At 42.9% G+C, this 17606-nt stretch overlaps 1 long non-coding RNA gene across 1 annotated transcript; it reads left to right on the top strand.

The window, feature by feature from the left end:
• Window positions 1-1403: 1403 nt before the first annotated feature.
• Window positions 1404-17118, top strand: LOC117520272. Its single transcript, XR_004563589.1, has 3 exons — window positions 1404-1415; window positions 12723-12725; window positions 16871-17118. It is a non-coding gene; the product is annotated as an uncharacterized LOC117520272 (long non-coding RNA).
• Window positions 17119-17606: the final 488 nt, after the last annotated feature.

The raw sequence follows: 17606 nt of genomic DNA, 5'->3' as shown, positions 1-17606 counted from the left end.
TTTCTTTTTTGTTTTCACAGCAGCTACGTGATGTGGTTACACATGCTCCAGCTGCGCACACTAGGGATGGATATTGATAAGATTTTATCTATCGATACCATTATTGATTCCGCTTATCAATCCAATTCCTTATCAATTCCCTTATCGATACCTGTTGTGAATTTTCTGTGTGCTAAAAGTAGGCTTTACAGGTTTTCTATGTCAACAACATGTTATTGAGTCTTAAAGTAAATAAATATGAAATTGGTCACTGGATCCTTAAACTCTGGACATAATAAACTCTACATGGTGGATCCGTGATCTCTGGACATAAATAGAAATAAACAAAATCTGTAGTGTTTGTCAAAAGCATTTCGTTTCAGACATTATTGGCATGAATTTTTTTGCCAGCTTGCACTCGGCCGAGACGGACGCATTTTTCTCTTCTCCCTCCCTCCTTATCTTTCCTGCTTCTGTGGCGTGTTGTCTGTGAGGCTGCAGCTTTGCTCTTCTAGAAAATGACAAAAATGGATCTGTTAAAGTGGTCTCTGAATGCAATTGACACTATTTTTTTCCACAAGACATTCGTGGGCGGAGGACCCGACCTGTCCTGCCGGGACGCATGTGATGGGTTACGTGATGGACTCGTGGAGGAGATGGCAGGTCATGTGCCTTTACATGCTTTCTGTAGAGGACGTTGAAGATGTGTATATATTTGGCTTGGTGGTGACCAGCTTTCTGCTGTGTGGAGTGGGCATGGCGCTGGTTTACCGGAAAATCAAGAAAGTGGAAGCAGCTTTAATTGGGCCGTCCAGGCTGCCCTATATGATTGATTCGATTGGGAAGGCAGTGGCTGCCCAGTCGGCGGGTGTTAACCGCACGCTGGAAAACATCTCGGGCAGGATTGCAGCTCTGGAAACCCGCTTTGACCATCTGTAAAGACCACATTCTACATTCAGATGCATTGAGAGCCACTCTGTTCTCAGAACTGTGGAATCTTTCAGGCGTCTGCTAATTTGGATATTCATTTGGTCTCCCCAAACACAGCTGCACTTCAAGGCCGCTGTGATAAAAAAAACCTCAAGAAGATCAACACTTAAGCCTCGCTCCCTGGTCATCCCCCTCCCCTCAGCTTCTCCAGCTCTGACGTTGACTGTGGACAGTGGACTGCTCAGGGCTGAGCCCCTCCCCCTTCCAGGATTGTCGGACAAGGCCGTTGACGGCGCCTAATAGGCTGCCTCCGGAGTGTTCTGATAAACTGGACCTTCAAATCTCGGTTGTCGTCCTGCATCTTTGTCTGTCTGTGTGATTGTTTTTCTGTGCTGTGGGTTTTTTTTTCTTCTCTTTCTTCCCTCGTGTGTGCTTTTTAATGTGTTTATGTACCGGGCCGGCCTATGTGTGTTGTGTGTTATGTGTGTGTCGTTTGTTATGGGTCGGTCTTGGTTTGCTCAGCCCTGCTGTTGACCAAGGCAGGGATGTACATCTGGAGCTGGTCCCCGGGCGCCTAATGGCGACTTCTGCTCCTAACTGGCAATTAGGATGGGTTAAATGCAGTAGACACATTTCATTGTGCAGGGAACATGTTCTTTTGTGCATATGACAATAAAATTCTTTCGAATCCTTAAATGAATGTCTTTCCATACATCTGACCTGAGCTCTTGCAGCCGGCTGTGCTGCATGTCAGGATGTAATTCATAAAGAATGCAGGACCTCTCATTTTGGGAGAAAAAAATATTTTAGTCGATTGTAGTTTATTGTCTGTATTACAGCGTTTGGAAAGAGGTGTAATTTTATTTAATTCATTTTGAAGTTATTCATTTCCTACCAGACTCTGTCTCGGCAGAGAGCCGTGCAGCGTTTAGAGCTGTGCCAATGAAATGAAGGACGATTCTCATTTCTTGCAACAAGACAAGAGTCCCAGTTAGTGACTTTAATCCACACAAAAGTGACTCATGACTGACATATTTTAATGACTTTGAGAGGGTTTAAGAAGTGGACTTGCCGCTTCTGAAGAGCAGTGAATCAAAGAACCAACGAGCCAGTGGATCAAAGCACTGCTGCACTGGTTCACGCTTCAACATGGAGTTGCACTGCAGATGCGGTTGATTACAGAGCTGGTGCAGGGTCTGTAATCAACATAGAGAAATGATCATTTTCCAGACAAACACCCTCAAAACAACGGCCGCTCTGAAGGAACGATAAGGGAATCGTTAAGCAAAAAGGCTATTGTTGTCGGTGGATCAAATCAATTCTTAATGATACCCAAAAAGAACCAGTTCTCGATACGCAACCATAGTGCACACTGTGTTCTCATGCACGAAACCGTCACAGCAGGATCGTTCACACCTGCCCATTAGCTCGCTGTTTTTGTGGTTCGCCCAAATGAGCTGTTCCTCCGGGATTTGCCCTTATTTGTACTTATTCGTAGTATGTGTGAAGGGGCATTAACGTTTGTCTTGTCACTGTCATATTTCTGATACTGCTGCATGTGTTTGACACGCCCACCTGTCACTCCACTCTTGTCTCCTGTCTCACCTTTGTCTCGTCCAGCCATGCTTTCCTCCCTGTACCTGCACTTCATGACACCCTGATTACCCTCTGTATTTAGCCCTATGATTTCCTCATTCCAGTGCTAGTTCGTTGTGAATCCTGCCTCGTGCCAAGCCTCCTGTATTTCGCCATAGTCTGTTTTCTTGCCGTGTACGACCCTCGCTTGTTTTTGACTACACCTTTTGTCTGAACCTGCTTACCTGCTTCTTCGTGCCTGAGCCCTGCTTGTTTTTGACTCCATTATACCTGTTTGCCTCTGCTGGAATTGTGCTCGTTAACTGACCACGCCACCGCCTCACGACTGTCTGTACTTCCGCCTGCTTTATCTGACAACCTGTGTATCAACCTCAGCCTAATTTTTGATGAAAACCTTTTTCTAATCCCCCATCTGAGTCAGGAGTCTGCATGGGTGTCCACCTGCCTGGTGTGCCACATCATCACAGTTACTGACAAAGAGATGCAAGTCAGCCCTTAGGATGCATTTGCACAGAACTCAATGATTTTTGTTCTCTGAATTAGGGTCAACTGTTGCATTTTTTTTCCCGGACTTGTAATGTTTTGCAGAACAAACATTAGGGTTCCTGAAATGAGAAAAAACACCATTCCCAGTTAAACCATTTCCAGGTATTCATATTTCAGAGTACTTTTGGATACATTTTTTTTTTTTATAAAGAACACAATGCTCATAAGTAGCTTGATGATCTTCAGTCCAAGTTATCCATAATGACTGAAGAAATAAGCAAGTGATCATTTTTAATGCCCACATCAAAGCCAGCTGTTGTGAGGACCCCTGCACAGTTCTCCAAACAATGACTTAAACACCAAAAGCAAGGTTATTCTGTTAGTTTGCTCAGTAACTCAAAGAAGGGGGAGTGTTTTGACATAATTCGTTCCACCAAGATGACTCAGGGTCTCATCCATACTCAACCTCTTTTCCATTCATGGTTGGTCGTGATATAGGCAGAGTAAGCATTGCCAATATGGCAACACTCAGAGCAGCAATTTTTAGAGTTCAAAATGGCTTTCCCGGGTTTCTATAGAAAACCTATGGGTAATGTTACACAGGGTTTGTTAGGTATAGTATGGAAAACACACAACTAATTGACAAAACTAGAGAATGCTAGACAGGGGTCAGAACATGGACAAAATTGACAAAATATGACAAAATTTAGTACAATACTGCTTACGAGGTCTATTAGAAAAGTATCCGACCTTATTATTTTTTTTCAAAAACCATATGGATTTGAATCACGTGATTGCGTCAGACAAGCTTGAACCCTCGTGCACATGTGTGAGTTTTTCCACGCCTGTCGATTGCATCATTCGCCTGTGAGCAGGCTTTGAGTGAGGAGTGGTCCAGCCCCCTTGGCGGATTTTCATTGTCAGGAAATGGCGGAATGATGTGGGCTTTTTTTCCGTGCCTCCATCGAGAGCCACAAACCACCGGATCATTTCTAAAACGGATGGCTCTTTGGATCTGAGACTGTCATGTGCACTTTCTCTGGTTATCACAAGAGCTGGACATCAGCCATTTTCCAGCAGATTTCACTTTTAACAAGAGATTTTGTCATGGAAAGCTGAGCGGAGGCTTCGCGGGTCACGACCGATTTGCTGATGGAGCGAGACAAAGGAACACCTCCGTTTTGGTCTCACAGGACGGCTTTGAGATGGCGTTCAGACAGCTGTCAGTGGTTTTTCTATTGAGTGATTATCCGAGAAATTGTGCCTGGACATGCCAGATCATGTCCCGTGAGGCTTCATCACGGCATTGCTTTGCGCCATGCGGCACTGCCACAACGCGCGGAATTCCTCCACACATCTGTCTCAATGTGCCGAAAAAGTGCTGATGTCCATGTCTTTTCACAATTCCTGTGCTAGTCAGACGACATCCCAGATAAAACACAGCGTCCAGTTTGGAAATGAATGGCACATTCCATTGTTACAGGAGGTTATGTCATGGAAAGAGCAGCGGAGGCTTCGTGCGTCGCGGCGGTGCTGCATGGCGCACAGCAACGCTGTGATGAAGCCTCACGGGACATGTTCTGGCATGTCCAGGCACATCCACAATTTCTCGGATAATCACTCGATGGAAAAACCACCGACAGCTGTCTGATCGCCATCTCAAAGCCGTCCTGTGAGACCAAAACCGAGGTGTTCCTTTGTCTCGCTCCATCAGCAAATCAGTCGTGATGCGCGAAGCCTCCGCTCGGCTTTCCATGACAAATCTTGTTAAAAGTGAAATCTGCCGGAAAATGGTTGATGTCCAGCTCTTGTGATAACGAGAAAGTGCACACGACGGCCCTCGGATCCACAGAGCCATCCGTTTAGAAATGATCCGGTGGTTTGTGGCTCTCGATGGCGGCACGTAGCGCGGCGCGCCAAGCGTCCTTAAAGCTGTAGTAACAGTCCTTATTCTCTGTGAAGCCTGTAAAATTTTCACCGAAAGCCAAATACATTTTCTAATGGTTTCCAGCTGCCAGTCTCTAACAGTTTCTGAAAAATTCTGATGGATAAAAGCCCAAGTCATTCCGCCATTTCCTGAGAATGAAAATCCGCCAAGGGGGTGGACCACTCCTCCCTCAAAGCCTGCTCACAGGCAAATGACGCAACCGACAGGCGTGGAAAAACTCACGCATGCGCACAAGGGTTCAAGCTTGTCTGACGCAATCACACGTGATTCAAATCCATATAGTTTTTGAAAAAATAAAAAGGTTGGTTTCTTTTCTAATAGACCTCGTACCTATCAAGAGTATGCGAAGTAGATCAGTAGATTTACTGTATGTATATTGACTCTCTTAATGGCCTGGTCACACGGCACCACGGTGTTAGCTAACAAAGGAAAAAGTCACAAGCCACAAATCGTTGAGAAGAAAACTGGACGAATGAGCCGGTACTTCAACCATCACCGAAAAGCCTGCTAGTGCAGAGGCATAAGACCGAACAAAAACCAAAACTAACAATAGAATAACAAAGCAAAACTGCGACCTTGATGCTATGATCATTTCTGCAGCGAGTCTGTGCTCTCCACAGCCACCTGTGTTGTCTTGACAACATGTTTGTCTTCACTACAACAATGTGTGCGCGTACGTGCACATTGTGGCCAGAGACGGCTGAAACGTGCGTAAATAGTTAAAGTTGATCAAATGTTCTTGGTCGCCATTGTTCTGTATGAAAACATTGCTTTTCGTCTCACACATGGACGGGTCACGTTCAGCTCGTCAGATCTTTAGTTACTGATCCTTTCAGATATTGTCAACGTTCATGCAAGACGTCGGACTTGGAAGGTTGGATGAAGTTGGACGACAATCAAATGGAACGTTGATGGTACAGGAACTATGCAAATGATGAGGAACCATCAAGATAGAAAGTAAAACAGAATACGGACGATTTGAGGTTGTCGTCAGGATTGGTTCACATTTTTCAACAGTTTGAAAATTCTGAAGTGCCAGCTACAGAAATTAAGCTGGACGATGGTTAAATTATGTCTCCGAAAGTCAACGTAAGTCCAGATTTCTTGTTTTGTTTTAGCTTCGGTGTCCTTCGTTAGTGCCATGTATCCGGGGTTTAATGTATATTTTTCATTAGAATGAGCTTAACCTAGCCAATGTTTATATGTAAAATAATATGTATATGTCACAGACGTGAATGAGCGAAGCTCTTCAGCATCTCATCATGTCATTGAGGTCCTTCAGACTGTTTTTTTTTTGAGCAAATGCTTCAGGGAGTATTAGCATGGCTTTCAGCTTCTGGGGAGAGGGGGGTTCCAACCCACAGACCCCCCCCCTACTTACAGCCCCCTTAACCCCCTGCCACTTTAAGCATTTTTTAATGTAGATGTAAATTAATATAAAAAGTTTTCAGCTAGTTGACAGCAGGGCTGTACAATATGGAAAAATGATCATATCTCAGTATTGTCATATGAATAGCTTTTATGATTATAATTTGACACAAAGTGCAGCAACAGTGAAACTTAAACATTCTTAATAAACAGTAATAATACCACACTTATTTTGCACTCATCATAAGGTTTGGATACATTGACCTGCAAAAGTATTGGAAGACTTGCTGTTTCACACATTTTAATTTGTTTATGCCATTTCAAATACAAGAAATACAAAAATACAAATTCTAAAAAATTCTAAAATTATCTTCCTCAAACTGAAAGCAAATCTTTAAAACGTTATAATACCTGTAAATAATAATAATCAGCTTTATTGCCAGTTTTCTTCAGACAAGTCAGGGGATGGAAACATCAACATTTGCAAGTCACTGAATATGTCTTGGACTTTATTTACACCATTTATGAAGAAATACAAAGGTTTCTTTCGCCAAAACATCAAATCTGGGCTTGCATCTCAAATGTACATTTTGGCAAATTGTAGCTGAACGTTCAGGTCTTTTTAAGAAAATCCTCTTCTACACCATTTCATCAGGAAGCTTTAATTTATTGTTGTTGTTGTTGTCCTTTTGGCTGCTCCCATTTTGTTTGGGGTCACAGCAGATACAGCCTGAAGACAATAAATGAAAGACAATAAAGAAAATATTAAGAAAATTGAGAACGAAAAATGAAGAAAACATCTTGAAATCAGCAGACTTTGGCACTGCTGTTCCTGTAACCTGGCATCATTTATTTGAACATGCTGATAATCAACTACTAATCATGTTGAACTCATTGGGTGGTGGGGATGCTACAACCCCAATTCCAATGAAGTTGGGACGTTGTGTAAAATGTAAATAAAAAGAATACGATTTGCAAATCCTCTTCAACCTATTTGAATACACCACAAAGACAAGATATTTAATGTTCAAACTAATAAACTTTGTTGTTTTGTGCAAATATTTGCTCTTTATGAAATGGATGCCTGCAACACATTTCAAATAAGCCGGGACATTAGTATCAGCTTTCCTTCTAACAACACATTAAGCATTTGGGAACTGTGGACACTAATTGTTGAAGCTTTGTAGGTGGAATTCTTTCCCATTCTTGCTTGATGTACGACTTCAGTTGTTCAACAGTCCAGGGTCTCCATTGCCGTATTTTGCCCTTCATAATACGCCACACATTTTCAGTGGGCGACAGGTCTGGACTGCAGACAGGCCAGTCTAGTACCCGCACTTTTTTACTATGAAGTCAAGCTGTTGTAACACGTGCAGAATGTGGCTTGGCATTGTCTTGCTGAAATAAACAGGGACGTCCCTGAAAAAGACATTGCTTGGATGGAAGCATGTGTTGCTCCAAAACCTGGATGTACCTTTCAGCATTGATGGTGCCATCACAGATGTGTAAGTTGCCCATGCCATGGGCACTAACACTCTTCTTTTCCTCTTTTGTCCAGAGGACACGATGTCCATGATTTGCAAAAACAATTTGAAATATGGACTCATCAGACCACAGCACTCTTTTCCACTTTGCGTCTGTCCATTTCAAATGAGCTCAGTCCCAGAGAAGGGGGCAGAGTTTCTGGATGTTGATGATGTATGGCTTTCGCTTTGCACGGTAGAGTTTTAACTTGCACTTGTAGATGTAGCGACGAACTGTGTTAATTGACACTGGCTTTCGGAAGTGTTCCTGAGCCCACGCGGTAAGATCCTTTACACAATGTAGGTTTTTACTGCAGTGCCACCTGAGGGATCGAAGGTCATGGGTATTCAATGTTGGTTTTCAGCCTTGCCACTTAGGTGTAGAAAGTTGTCCAGATTCTCTGAATCTTCTGATTATATTATTGACTGTAAATGATGGAATCCCTAAATTCCTTGCAATTGAACGTTGAGAAACATTGCTCTTAAACGGTTGGACTATTTTTTTCATGCAGTTGTTCACAAAGTGGTGATCCTCTCCCCATCTTTGCTTGTGAATGGCTGAGCCTTTTGGGGAAGCTCCTTTTATACCCAATCATGACACTCACCTGTTTCCAATTAGGTGTTCTTTGAGCATTCATCAACTTTCCCAGTCTTTTGTTGCCCTGTCCCAACTTTTTTGAAAGGTGTTGCAGGCATCCATTTCAAAATGAACAAATATTTGCACAAAAACAACAAAGTTTATCAGTTTGAACATTAAATATCTTGTCTTTATGGTGTATTCAATTGAATATAGGTTGAAGAGGATTTGCAAATCACTGTATTCTGCTTGTATTTATGTTTTACACAACCTCCCAACTTCATTGGAATTGGGGTTGTATATAAAATATATACATTTTCAGGTCTCTAAGGAATGACCTGTTTGTCAGTTGCTTTAAATTACAAGAAGTTGCTGCTAACCACACCCACTTTTCTTCAGATTTGCGGCATTCCTCCATCGCTCTCAGACCATATAGATGTGTTTGACCAAGGGAGTTGGATTCTATATATGGACTTCTGAGACATGTCACATAAGTCTAAAATGAGCTGTTTCAGTTCATAGATGCTCAGAGCTGTCAGACTCAGGATGTTTAACTTGAATGAATGAATGATTTATTCAGCACGCATGAACAAAATCTCTCATTTACAAAACAAGTCAAGAGAAAACAAAATTAAAACATAGAACAAAACTCAAACAATTTACCATTTTAGTGTGGCTGAAAGGCTGTGGCAGAAGCAAAAGCTTATAAATGCCACCCCGTACATAAACGCCCACCCCGTACTTGCAGCTTGAACTTGAAGCTCCTTCCACATTTAATGATAAACGTTTGATAAAAACTGTTCTTGTGTAATATGGCTCATTACACTCTTTCAATACAGTATTTACTGGCATAGACAAAGAGGTTTTCCATCAAAATCACTTGACCAGTTGAAATTCTAACTGAAAGTTGTGTTATATCACCACTGAAGTACAGCTGTTGTGGCAGACCAGGAACTGGAGACAGACTCAAATGTAGTGAAGCAGTTTGGGTGTACAAATTCAACCATGACAATTTATTGGAAATGTGTAAAGGGTAGAGATGAGGTGGAGACCGGGAGGTGGATTCACTGCTGGACGGGTCACTTAAGGAGGTTACCAGGTGGGCAAAAGAGGAAATAGACAGTGATGCGTGAACAGAAAAAAATACCCACAGTCCAGGCCAGGTGGCCATCCACAACCAGGGTAGGAGGAGGGGGCCCAGCCGGAGAGCACAGAGGATTGGTCCAGACCGGCCGCAGGCGGGAGATGTGGACGACTGGATGGATCCAAAGAGACCTCACAAGGTGAAGATGAATTGCCACAGGGTTGACTATTCAGTCAACCATGAAAGTTCTAGGAACTCAGGAGCCAGTTTGCAGGACTCCGTCTGCAGCAGGATGTTGGCAGAGTATACCCGCACCTCATCTCCAGGACCACAGAGCCGCAGCCCAATGGTGGTCTGCATGGTGACAAGCCTTGTACCTGGATCCCAATAACGTAGAACAGGCAGCAGCCCAGACCCTGCAGCAATACCTGAGGTGTGCCTGGACGTAGGGCATGGCCATTTCCTCATCTTGCTTTGGGAACAGATGCAGCTGCTAATCTAGGGAGCACTCAAATGGGGTTAGTCTAGTGGCCATGCATACCTGCGAGTTGTGTGCATCTTCAATCCAGGGCAGATGTTCACTCCAGCCTGCAGGGTCTTTGGCGGTGGTGCAGCGAAGTGCCAATTCCAAGTCCTAGTGGGCCTATTCCACCTGGTCATTAGACTGGTCGAGGAACCCAGACACCAGACTGACTGTGGCCCACAACACTGGGCAGAATGCCTTCCAGATGTGGGATGTAAACTGGGGACCATAGTCCGACACAATGTCCAACGGGATGCCATGCAGATGGAAGACATAGTGGCCCAGGAGGTCAGCAGACGAAGTGCACCATCTTGGAGAACAGGTCGACAATGGTGAGGATCACAGTGTGTCCAAGTGAATATGGAACTCAAGTGACAAAATCCAAACTGATATGTGACCAGGGGCGATGAAGAACCGGGAGAGGATGGAGGAGGCCATTGGTCGGTTGATGGGATGGTTTGCCTCAGGCACAATCAGAACAAGACAACACAAAATCCCTGCAGTCCGCAGCAATAGAAGGCCACCAAAAATGTCTCTTGAGATTATCCAAAGTGTGATTAATGCTGGGATGACAGGTGAGTTTAGAGGAGTGACAAAATTGCAGTACCTGAGAGACCATGGTGGGTGAAATAAATAGATCCAGATGTTGTCCCTGGGCATCCATGATGTGCTGCTTGAGCTCCCAGGTGAGGGTCCCCACGATGATGGGAAGTGGTAGTATATGGTTCAGGGTGTTGAGATCTCTTTGGAAAACTGTTTGGAGAGAGCATCCAGTTTTGTGTTCTTTGAGCCTGGTCTGTAGGTAATGGAAAAGTTAAAAAAAAGTGCCTCCCTGGCTTGATGAGCACTGAGTCTCTTGGCATTCTGTATGTAAGTGATCGGCCCAGACAACGAATGGTATAGTAGACCCCCCCAACCAGTGATGCCACTCCTCCAAAGCATCCTTAATGGCCAATAGTTCCCGACTGCCAACACCATAATTGACCTCAGCTTGACACAGGCAGCGAGAAAAAACCCCCACAAGGATGGAGACGTTATCAACATCGCTCTGTGAAAGCATTGCCCCAATCCCGCTATCGGAGGCATCAACCTCCACCGTAAACTGGTGGCTATGGTCCGGCTACATGAGTATGGGTGCGGTAGTGAACAGTTGTTGAAGATGCATGAAGGCCTGGGCAGTCGCAGGTGTATAACTAAAGGGGATCTTGGGGGACATGAGTGCTGTGAGGGGATGAGGCTACTTGACTGTAGTTACAAACAAATTTATGGTAGAAATTTGCAAACTCAAGGAATGCAGGTGTGTCACAGCTGCAGGTGTACTGTCCGCTCCATTGGCAGGAAAACAGAAGGGAGGAGGAGACAACCACAGAACCCCAAACCAGTTCCCCAAACCATAACGAGTGAGCTTACTTGCAATGATGTTTTCACTGAAAAGACCAGATAGTTCATACAACTGACTTCCACAGCCAATTTATCTTTGTCCTTCCAACTCTGTCCTCAGTGCAGCACAGCACACATATTCACATATTCCCTTTTCACAAGGGAGCAAATAAGTCATCAGTCTCAACAAAACTTCAGAGTTATGCCACTGTATGGAAAAAAATTAGGGTATTGCTTTTAAACATAGAAGTCATTGCCTCCAAGTACAGAATAAGCAGAGGATGAAAGGTGAGCAATTATGCAGCACATATCATGGCTGTTATTTGTACATTGCACTATTTTACAGTGCACTGAAAGACAGTATTATTACAAAGGCAATAACCTTTATAAACATTTACTTTTCAGCAGAGTTAGTCTGATATTGAATATTATGGCAAATTAGATTCAGGGTTAACACACAAGTTTTCAACTTGTATGTTAAGTCAAACATGAGGCTTAAAAAATTACACAATAGTCACTGTTTTTACATGTACACATAATTATATTAATGAATTGCTAAATATAATAATAAAATGAACTGAGTGGAAACTGTCCTTCCTATCACAGAAGCAAGACACTGTTGTACATAATAGTAACAATAATGGCAGTGAAATGATTGGCTTTGAAGATTACATCTCATTTTGTTCAGATCTTTGAACAATGAAGAACCTTGTTTACATGATTGCCCAGTGTTTCTTTTATGCTGGCACAGTCTACACATTGAAAGAGTCGCATAAAGGTAACAATGATCCCATTTTACCAAATAAATACGGATGAAATACAGGTGAAAGAAAAATGAAGTAAAAGGAAAGAGTATGCCTCTGGGAGGTGAAAACATTTCATGAATGTTTAGGACATAAGTGGGACAGCGTGATGTCGGATAAAAACAATATTCTATTTAATATTTCATATTGTTCAGGGATCCTTAATAGCTTGTACCTCATTTCTAAATTGCCCCCATCCTAACTATTTTTGGAATAAGTTGCACGCGTTAAATGCAGGAATGGATGTATATTATACAAATAATGAATGTTTATTAGTTCAATGGTATGAATATATCATGAGGTGAAAGCTGGAACATACCATTCAATGAGGTGATGCCAAGTTGAATGTTATGTTCCAGCTTTCAGCGGACTAAATATTTGTTCCATTGAAAGGATGTAAAAAGCATTCATTATTTGTTTAATATAACGACTAAAATAAATCCTTGTCATTTGATTTTATTAATTTATAAACAACAGAAAAGGGACTTACATTTTGGTGTTCCACTGCTGCTAAAGTCGAAGCAGCGGGTCTGCTCTGTGTCAGCCTGATCCCGTCAGATCTCAGAAGCTAAGCAGAGCAGCATCTGGTTAGTACTTGGATGGGAGACCTCTTTGGAACACCAGTGGCTGTGTGTGTTTCTCCGGGTAAAACTGGAGTTGCATCAGGAAGGGCATCTGGCGTAAAACTTGTGCCAATTACCAATGCAGATTTGGCTGTATCCACTGTGGCGACCCCGAACACAACTGGGAGCAGCCGAATGAACAACTGCTGCTAAAGTCGAAATTGTGACGTGTAGTCCGATGATGCAGTGCACTGACTTCGGACTTCCATTAAAAAAAAAGACTTTGTGTTCCTCAGTCCAGTCAAAAATCACATCAGCTTTTCATCTGAACAGCTCTTCATGCATCTAGTCAGCTTACAGCGGAGGGGATTTTGTGTGTGTGTGTGTATATATGTCTTACAAGAATTAGCACCGCCAGTTATCTCAATCAACTCATCATCATCATGTGCCTGCATGCTCACACAACCGAGTCGGCGCTTGTGCACACGTATATTACAAAAAAGACTATGTACATCCTCAGTGCAGCACAAAAAAAAAAATCACGTCAGAAATTAGTCCAGCTTTTCATTCTAACTTCCTGCTAACAGCCTCCAGACAGCGTAGTGGATTTGTTTTGTGTCCGTGCGCGTGTAGGTGTGTGTGCACAGAGTGCAGTGATACCAAACGTATGGAACCAAATTTGCACTCTAAATGCAATGCAACACAAATGGGACAAATAATCCATGTCATGTGACATCCAAAGCACAAATCAAATGACAAGGATCCACTCAACCGTTATATAATAATAAATGAAGTTGACCACACTAAACATGAACAATTTGGGGGTCACACTCTCTGCAGTAAAATACAAATCAAAGTCATTATGCTTGTTTTTCATTTATTTGTTTGGTTTTTACCAAGTGTCAGTCTGTGTGGACATTTGCCCCTGTCCACTGCCCCTAGCACAGTGCACAAGACCCTTTACACTCCTCTTGTGAGCAGTGAGCCCACATGAAGGTGACACAATGCTTTTTTTCAAGCTGAGCTGACTGAGTCCCATGGCTGGAGACCCAGCCACCAGGCTCTTGCCTTTGAGCTCCTCTCCCACCTAGCCTGGTTCCACGAGGAGGCCCCAGTTCCCATAATCCGGGGAAGGTAACTCTGTCCTTAATTGTCCATCATAAAAAGTTAATTGGATTGCCCTTTTTCTGTCTCCTCCGCTGGGACCATTTAGCCAAGGGTGGTCCTACCAGGAGAGTAATGCTGGTGTCTAAAGGTGTCTACCTGTGTTTTGTGGACTTGGAAAAGGTCTACCACTGGGTTTCTTGAGGTGTCCTGTGAGGGGTGGTGCAGGAATATGGGGTACTGGAACCACTATAATGAGCAACCCAGTTTCCATCTGACCTAAGTAGGAGCTGTATCCACATTCTTGCCATTACATTGTACCTGTTTTCTGTGGGTGTTGGAGTCAACCAGGGCTGCCCCTTGTTACCAATCCCATTCATGATTTTCATGGACTGGATTTTAAGACACAGTCAGGGACGGGAGGGTGTGCAGTTTGTTGACCTTAGAGATGCATCTCTGCTTTTTCCAAATGATGTGGTTCTGTTGGCTTCATCAGGTAGTGACTTCTGACGTGCACTGAGCAAGTCTGAGATGACGTATGAAGCAACTGGGATGCAAATTAGCATCCCTCCATGGTTACGTGGAAGTCAGTTGTATGACCATGGTCCTTTGTCAGAAAAGGGTGGACTGATCCCTCTGGGTCAGGGGCAAGTTATTGTCCCAAGTAGAGGAGTTTAAGTGTCCCGGGCTCTTGTTCACGTTTAGAGCGTGAGCTTGGGAGACAGATTGGGCCAGCGTCTGGTGTTTTAAAGATGCTGTACTGGACTGTCATGGTGAAGAAGAGCTGAGCCAGAAAAGGAGATTCTTGATTTACCAGTTGATTTACGATTATTGGACTTTATAACATCAATTATGAAGAAATAAAAAACTTTCTTTGACCAAAACATCAAATCATGGCTTGCATCTCAGATGTACTTTCTGGCAAATTGTAACGGATCGTTCAGGCCTTCTTTTTAAGAAAATCCTCTACACCACTTCATCAGGAATTGTATTTGAAATGAAATAAACAAATTAAAATGTGTGAAATTCCAAGTGTTCCAATACTTTTGAGGGCAATTGAGACACTGAGGAGCAGCAGCTTACATCTCATATATAGTGCAGCAGATAAGAGAATATTTAGAGTGGAATCCTTCAAATGGTGATACAAACATCAAATTTGGCACAAAATAGACATTAACTCTTTAAAAAAAAAATGATTGGCCACTTGAATTTTCAATAGGCAGCCAGGTAGGGGTAAATTGAAGAATTACACAGGGGTCTAAATTAAAAGATGCTCTAGTCATATAGAAAACTACACCACATTATTTGCCTGATCATAAAGATTCCAAAAAGGTATAGTTTGGACAATCTGTGACTGAATGTTATGTTCACTCCACCCAGTAGAGCCTTGCTTTTAGTTTGACATTAAAAACTGACCTTGACTTACAGTAAAACATTCTTGATGACTATTATTAACACGACAGACAGTAATAGTGTTACTAATGTACTGAAGAGGGCTCAGTGCAATTACAGAATGCATGCAGTGTTTCTTCCTGCAAGTTAATGTCAAAGTGACAGTCTAAATTCTGTTCAGATTTGTTCAGCCAATTTTTAAAATCCCTTACCCTAGCCACGGTTTCTGCAAATATCAGATGCAATGTGTTTTCACGCCCCATTGTAAGGTAAAAACAAAAACTTTCTATGCTGTATCACAGCTGCTGTAAAACCGCTGGTAAGTAGGATGAAGTCTGTGGGTTAGTGGCTAAATAATACAATGAGCCACTATCCACTGCACACCAACAAAGCAGGGTATTGTAGTATTTAATTTAACCAGGTTAGTCCCATTGAGATTGAGGTCTCTTTTGCAAGAGAGACCTGGACAATTATAAAGTTTCCAATTCACCTAACCTGCATGTCTTAAATGGTCCTGCCTTTGTGTGTGTGTCTGTGTACAATATAACTAAAAATCAAACAAACAAAAAAAGGGTTGACGAGATTTTCATCAAACTTGGTGGGAATATTACTTGGGCAGACATTTTCAAATGTTTACCTTTGGAGAGGATCTGACAATATTCATGGGCAAGAAGACAGTCGGGCACATTTGCACAGCCTGCAACTTGGGTCCTGTCGGCTGTGGTAGACTCCTGCCTCCTCTATGGATCTGGTGCTTAGGGATTGTTCTTGTGCTGGCATGATCAAAGCCTCTGTGCTGTCCTTTAGGCTGGCCTTTCTAGCCACTGGTAGGTCTTCTTGATGTCAGCCACTTCTTCTAACTGCTGATGGCACATCCCATGGAAGAGGTTGGTCTTCCACGATATGTCCTCTTCTTGTTCCTAATCACCACCTGTCTTCAGCTGTCTGGGGCATTCGTATTGCCGCTGACCCCAGGGGGCCATCTTTCTGAAGTATTCATGGATGCTTCATGTCTCATCCTGGATTGTGGCTCTGACACACAGTAATCCTCATCACCCTCCCCCCTTCCTTTGCTCATAGAGCATCTGGGTGCTGGACTTTGGGTAGAAACCTCTGTGCATTGTGAGGAGTTTTCATGTCTTGACATCAGTAGCATCTCTCTCCTCCTGTGTCCAACTTATTATCACAGCTGGGTATCGGATGACTGGCAGGACGTATATATAGATGGCTTGGTTCTTATTCCTACCATTAAGCTAGCTTCTCAGCTCCTGTCTTACCTTGTGGAGGTATTTGGATATGACAGAACTTCTTGCATCTTCATCATGGTTCCAGTTGGCTTGTTGGACTCCCAGGTACTTGTAGCTGTCTGTAAGTACACTTTTACCTGGAGAAACACACAGAGCCCAATCGAGGGGCATGTGGTATATTGGTTTAACGTGACCTGACATAAATAATTCAAGTTTATCTTAACAATGAAAAATCTGCTTTTTCTGTGCTTAGAGTATTTCAAAATAAATCAGATTTTATTTAACAAACATGACTGATTAAAGAGAACTAATCATTATTTTAAAGAACATTATAAACACACACTCACTCATCATCAACCGCTTATAGGGGGCTGGAGCCTATCCAAGCAGTCATAGGGCATGAGGCAGGGTACACCCTGGACAGGACGCCAGTCTGCCGCAGGGCCACATATAGACAAACAACCACACTCACATTCACACCCGCGCACGCACCTATGGACAAGTTAAAGTTTCCAGTGCACCTAACCTGCATGTCTTTGGATATGGGAGGAAGCCGGCGTACCCAGACAGAACCCAAACACGGGGAGAATATGCAAACTTCACACAGAAAGGCCACATGTGAGAACTGATCCCAGACCTTCTTGCTGTGAGGCAGCAGTGCTAACCACGAATTTTGACTGATTGAAAAAACTTTCTATTATTATTTATTATTCTAAATTATTGCAGAGGAAACACCACTGCTCACAGTTTAGACATTCGTATTCACGTTCTCAAGCCCCGTACCTATTTTTACTATTTGTACAATTACATTTTATAGTTGATATTCTGTTTGTCTGTAGCACTATTACACATCTGTCCTTGGGAGATTTTTATTTTTATTTATTAATTAATTCATTTATTTTGTGTGTGTAATCTGGTGTGAGGGCCTGATGACAAAGGGCACCATATGCTCTGGAATGCATTAAGCCTGTTGAGACATTGTTGTTAGAACTGGTGATATACAAAGAAATAAGCAGAAATGAATTAATGCAATAAATCCAGCAGTGGTAGGGCTTAAATGTTTGTCCTCGAGCTTCAGTGCTTTCTGTCCTTCAGTGACATCA

Source organism: Thalassophryne amazonica, chromosome 11, assembly GCF_902500255.1.
Source record: "Thalassophryne amazonica chromosome 11, fThaAma1.1, whole genome shotgun sequence".
NCBI classification, from domain to species: domain Eukaryota; kingdom Metazoa; phylum Chordata; class Actinopteri; order Batrachoidiformes; family Batrachoididae; genus Thalassophryne; species Thalassophryne amazonica.
Note: the sequence above shows the minus strand (reverse complement) of the source record. Positions and strands in the feature narration are given on the sequence as shown.